Below are 6,796 nucleotides of genomic sequence, written 5' to 3' on the forward strand. Positions count from 1 at the left end.
AACATGTCCAAAGTATGTCACACAAAGCTTCAGAATCCTTGACTCCAAGGAGCATTCCAGCTTCACCTTTTCCAGGACAAACCTGTTTGTTCTCCTAGCAGTCCATGGAATATTCAACACTCTTCTCCAGCACCACAGCTCAAAGGCATCAATTCTCTATCATCCCTATTCACTGTTCAACTCTCCGATGCACAGCACGTAATTGCAAAGACTGTAGCCTGGATCAGGTGCACCTTAAGTTTCCAGCCTGATGTCGATGCTCTTCAGTACTCTTGAGAGGTCCCTCACAGCCGACTTTCCCAATGTAATTCGTCTCCTGATTTCCTGGCTGCTGTTACCAAGAGTGTTGACTGTGGAACCAAGCAAACTAAAACTGTTAACTCTCTCAATCTCTTCACCATCCATACTGATGCTGCCAATTGGCCCAGTGGTGAGAATCTCTGTTTTCTTGATACTGAGCTGACACAGAGGAATTTCATGAAATAACATATGAGCAAGAGCCTATGGTGATGAAGGAGGAAGTTCAAGTTGCTATGAAGGAATTGGCAAAACACAAGGCTCCAGGAGTTGACAGCATACCAAATGATTTATTTCAACAGACAGACGCTGCCCTGGATGTGCTCACTAGGTTGTGCCAGGAAATCTGGAGGACAGCCAGCTGGCCAACTGACTGGAAAAGAGCGATATTTGTTCCCATTCCAAAGAAAGGTGACCCAACAGAGTGTGGAAATTATCAAACAATATCATCGACATCACATGCAAGCAAGATTCTGCTGAAAATTATGCAAAAACGTTTGGAACAATATGCCAACAGAGAAATGCCAGATGTGCAGGCTGGATTGAGAAGCGGTCACGGTATTAGGGATATTATAGCTATTGTTAGATGGATTTTGGCAGAAAGCAGAGAATACCAGAAGAATGTCTACCTGGGCTTCATTGACTATGCAAAGGCTTTTGACTGTGTGGATCACAACAAGCTGTGGCTGACTCTGAGAAGAATGGGAATCCCAGAAGATAGATTGTGCTAATGTGAAACCTATACTTGGACCAAGAGGCAGTCGTCAGAATAGAACAGGGAGACACTGGATGGTTCAAAATCAAGACAGGGGTCCCGCAGGGATGTATTTGTCTCCATACCTTTTCAATCTGTATGCAGAGCAGATCATCTGAGACACTGGGCTGTACAAGGAGGAATGTGGCATCAAAAACGGTGGAAGAATCATCAACAAGCTGCGTTATGCAGATGACACAATGCTGCTTGCTGAAACTGAGGAGGACCTGAAGCACTGACTTGCTGCAGAAAGCCAAGGACTGCAGTCTTCAATATGGATCGTAGCTCAATATCGAGAAAACAAAGATTCTCACCGCTGGGGGCTGAAATTAACAAAAATTGTCCCCACTGGAATGACAGGCAACATCACGAAAGCTTGTGAAAAGATTTGAGGCGGTCAAGGCCTTGGTCTTATTTGTATCTACAATCAATACCCTTGGAAGCAGCAATTAGGACAGTTTGAGTCATACCACATTGGGAAAGGCTTCTCCCGGGAACCAGTACAAATGACTGAAGAACAATAATGTTATTTTAAAGGACAAGGTGTGATTTAGGACCTGGCATTTTTCAGTCACTTGTTATGCATTCAAGAGCCAGAAAATGAGGAAGGATGATATAAGAAGAGTTGATCCCTAGGTGAATCATAATGCAACAAAAGGTGTTAGAGAAGACTACTGAGTATCTCTGGAAGTGATCCTGTAAGGAAAAAGACGGTGAAGTTTTATTTCTGACAGGCTGTTAGGAAGGGCTTTCCTAGAAAAGGGACATTATGGTTAGAAAATCAGAAAGTCAAGAGAAGAGAGGAAGAACCTTAAGGACATGGATTGAAGCAGATAATGCAAAAACTTAATCAAGGATGTCAGAAATTATGCGGCTGTTACAAAACAGGACAGGATTAAGATGAGTAGTCTTGACTGAAAGGTAACGAAAAACAATGACAAGAGTCAAATTTCTTTGAGTTCCTAGCTACACCTTTATGTGCAGTTACAAAGGTGAGAGGTGAAATGTGAATCCTTTTCTTCAGGACTGATGGCAATACAACTAAAGATTAAAAAAAATTTTTAAACTAAACCAATGAATGCATTCTAAACGGAGAAGCAACTGACGTCTTTGACTGTTTTGCTTTTATGTGGATCCATCACCATCAAGTATGGATGGAAACCGCAGTCAAGAAATCAAATCAAAATAAAATCGTATCATTCCCAGGGAAGTTCTGCCCCCGAACCACTCTCCACTGTGACAAATGCACGAAGTCACTTAGAAAAATAATTAAACAAGGGAGCTTTGGTGGTCTAGTGGCAAGAAGCTGCACTGCAATCCCAGCGGTGCATGGTTCAAATCCACCAGATGCTCTGCCCGGGAAGGACGGACAATCTCCTCCTGTACCAGTCAGCTCTGATTTGACAGTACACGCACACAAAATAATAAAATTAAATTAAAAAATAAATAAATAAAAAAAATTAAACAACTCATAATCTTCTCAGTCACTCATGGTCTTGAGAAAGACTAGGGAAAACCAAAGACAAATGGAATCCTTTGAACTATGAGTTCTGAAGAATAATGAATAAAAAAACAACAACATACTGCAAATAAGAATAAACAAATGTATCCAGAAAACAGTGCAGCCAGGAAATTCTTCAACAGACATGATGACCAGGCTTCCGCTCCCACACTGAGATTGATGGTGTGAGGCAGGCTGAGATCTGGACGTCAACCTTGACACATTCAGCAGAAACAGAGGAGAAGAGAGTCAGCCAAGATGTCCAACACAGCAATGATGGTGAGAACAGCGTATGACAATGTATTCATGAGGGACTCACCCCCAAATGCAAACACCTATATGCACTATAGACAAGAGGCCATAATTTGCCTACTGCCCTCCAGATACCACTGACTTGTGAGGGTCCCAGTAGACCACGGCTCGCTAAGAATTTTCTTAATCATCAATCACAGAACACAAATGCCACCATGTAGGGTTTTTGAAGGGACTCAGTTTTCAGAACGAGATCCTCTGGCTTTCCTTTCCAAGGTGCTTGTGGGTGACGTGGACTTCCGATCATTCACGTGGTGGTTAAATATTTCTCCTGTGAATGAATGATAATTTAGGACTCTGAATCATTCAAAGGCATGGTGCAGGAGGGGTTCTGTAGGAGCTTCTGGACCTCTACAGGGGTTTTCTAGTCATGCAGGTGACCAGAAAGAGGACACAGGCAAGCCTGATCTTACAGACAGGGGACAGAGGGAAGGGAGTAGGTTTAAGAGCCACAGGCCACTTACAACATTCCACAAAAAAGCACGTGATAGGGCTACCTGAGAAACACATCCAATAGCTGAAGCTTGAGAAGAATATACAAAACTCTGATTCCATAACTAACTGTGGACCTGGAAACTCCACTGAACCCCTAAAGGGCCCCAATCCCTTAGAATACACTTGATAGGAATGCATTTGGTTTTCATATGCAAACACTCAAATATTTTTCAATCCCTTTTAATTCACGTTTAGGTTTTCTTTCTTTGACTGAAAGCTTACAAACCACACTGGTTTTTGAGAAAATCATTCCTAAGTATTAGCTACCATTGACTGAAGCAATTAACTTTTATTCCTTTTAATTAATTTTACTAAAAGTTTACAGAGTCGTGGGTTTTCCAGTCCTTCATTGTTGCACTTTTCTCCTTGCCCAATCCCTCCCTCCAATCCACTCTTCTCCTTAAAAAGTAAAACTCTTTCATTGTTATGAAGCAATTAATTTTTAGCAAACTCTTATTACATCTTGCTATTCCCTTAACTATTCTTCCTTGTTAATTAAACATTCCCCCTCGTTTCCCCCACTCCACAGGTTATCTCTAGTATATATAAATTCCCTGATTTAAAAATAAGACAGTTATGATAGTTCCTGTATTATAATAAGAATAAATGAGAGTCAATCAGAATTGAATAAATGTTGGCACATTCTGTCAAGTAACAATTCACAATGTGGGTAGAAATGGTGATTTAACTGAGAGTCCTATTGATAACGAATTTCTTAGGATATTAACTTTTCCATAATTTCTGAGGATATTAACATTTCCATATGGTTGCGAGATAATACAATTTTGGGGTGTGAGGAATCAGAGATACCATCCTATACAATCAGTAGTGAATATATCAGATTCTTTCTCATCAGCCCAACACATGGTTTGGCTAATACTGCGTTTGGGGCGACAGCTAACACATTTCATGACTAATAGACAGACTTTGTTCACGTGTCTACCGCTACCATGTAAGAATGTAATCTATCAAAACACTTGCAATAGCAACAACGTCAAAATGCAACAAGTCTTACAGTATCAACAAACTTAAAACAATTATACAAAAGCAAAAATGGGTGAAAAGTGAATAATTTCCAAAAAACTTTGTTGTTTTTAGGTGCCATTGAGTCTCTTGCGACTCATAGCGACCCTATCTACAAGAGCTCTATACGCTCTTCTATCCTGTGCCAACCTAGCCATCTCAAATGCACTTATTCCCACCTCTCTGGTCACAGAATCGATCCATCTCATCAAAGGTCTTCCTCTCCTTCACTGCCCCTCCACTCTGCCAAACATGATGCCTCTTTCCAAGGACCAGTCCCTCCTTGCAACATGCCCAAAATATGTCAGACGAAGCTTCAGAATCCTTGACTCCAGGGAACATTCTGGCTTCACCCTCTCCAGATGCTCTGCTGGAGAGGGAGGAACAACCTCCTCCTGTACCAATTAGATCTGATTTGACTCTACACACAAAAAATGAAATAAAATAAAATTTAAAAAAAAAGAAAGAAAAACATGAAAACCACGTATAAATATGACTGCACAACATAGTTGCATAAAAGTGGCTAAATTTGAAAAAGGTCTCATTCAGTTAACAAGCAAAACAAATGAACCAAAAATGAGGGGAAATATTAAATGAAAAAATGCATAAAACAAATGGCTGAAGATTAGGGAAGTAGACGAATTGAGAATGGTCAAATATAGGTAAGAAAGTAGGTATTTCAAAGATTGTGCAGCCTTGTAAGGCTTTACTAACAAAGCAGTGAAGTCACTTTGTCAAGACACAATGTAATGAATTAATAGGAAAGTGATTACATCACCTTCTTAAAAGGAAAAATAAGAGGTCTATCTCATTTCAACAAAAAAATGCTAAAGACCTATGCTACTATCAACCTTTTCATACTATTCTAGAATCTTGCAAGAATGCAGCATGAATGAAGCTGACGGCTCCTTTACAACCTTGATTCATTTCTCTTCTCTTTCCATTTGGCTCTCTTTACCAACACTCTGTACCAATACTGAATCGTTGATAAGATGAATGTCTGTTTCTTTAACTCATCAAGGAGAAGAGTGAATTGGGGAGTGGGGGTGGGCAAGGAGAAAAGTGCAACAGTGAATAACCGGAAACCCTAATTCTCTATAAACTTTCACTGAAATTAATTATATATATATATATATACACACACACATGTATATGTATATATGCATATATATACACACACACAGACACAGACACACACAAACACACACACACATACATAAAGATGAACAGTCAGTGCCATCAGAAACTTGTGACAGTCACAGAGGAGACCATTTGGTAGGGAAAAACTTAATTTTCTCTCCAGCATGTAACACGGCCCAGATCAACCCTGAGTTTGTTATCTCAGTCCAGCCCTCAGCGCCTAAATGAACACTTTCAACAACCAGAACTGGTCACACTCTTTCTTTAGTCGTCAAAATGCCTACCTGACAATGAAACTGTTCATAAAAGAACTTGAAATACTTTTATCCGGTAGGTGAGATTTTAAACAGGGTTGAAAACACACCAGCTATTTCCAATCCAAGTGTCTTTTTTTTAAAAAATATATTTTATTATTTTTTGTGTGCGTGTACCGTCAAATCAGATCTGACTGGAACAGGAGGAGATTGTCCCTCCTTTTCCAGCAGAGCATCTGGTGGATTCGAACCGTGCGCCTCTGGGTTTGTAGTTGCAGCTCCTTGCCACTAGACCACCAGAGCTCCCCTCAATCCAAGTGTCTTAAGTCAACATCTGACTTCTATACAGAATCATCAAAGAAGGGTAGTTACATTTCTCGCCATCACCTTCACTTTTTAATTAAATTCTTTTAAAAAGTTTAAACTCACCTGATGAAGCACAGAGTGGGGGGAAACATAATAAAAAAATAGGATCTCTTAAAAGAGAACAGATGAAAACTACCATTTACACAATGAAACTTCGTAGCTGTCAGCACAAATAGAACCTGTCATTTCAGGAAGGCGCTGAATTTTGTAAAATGCTCCTGAAACTATCTCCTTTCCTTGACCACGCACTGACCACACCCCCAGGTGGCGCGGAGTGTGAAGCCCCAAGCACAGCGACCCTCTCTCCGTCCACCCACGGTCACTCCAGGTCTGGACACACGCAGCAGAGCGCTGAGCAGACTGGACACAGAGAGAGCAGAGTGTGTGTGGGAGCAGGACCTGCGGACTCAGGGGCTCAGCTCGGCGCCCAGGAGGCCCTAACGGAGGGGGGACGATGCCTTACCCCACTGACCACCAGCCTGATCCTCCACCCACACTCACCTCCCGACCCCCGGACACTGACCACCACCCTGGTCCTCTGAGCACACTCACCCCCTGACCCCCCGGGGACTGACCACCACCCTGATCCTCCGTCCACACTCACCTCCCGGGGACTGACCACCACCCTGGTCCTCCGCGCACACTCACCTCCCG

The sequence above is a fragment of the Elephantulus edwardii genome, unplaced genomic scaffold (assembly GCF_000299155.1).
Source record: "Elephantulus edwardii isolate Elephantulus edwardi_28Jun2011 unplaced genomic scaffold, EleEdw1.0 scaffold00573, whole genome shotgun sequence".
NCBI classification, from domain to species: Eukaryota; Metazoa; Chordata; class Mammalia; order Macroscelidea; family Macroscelididae; genus Elephantulus; species Elephantulus edwardii.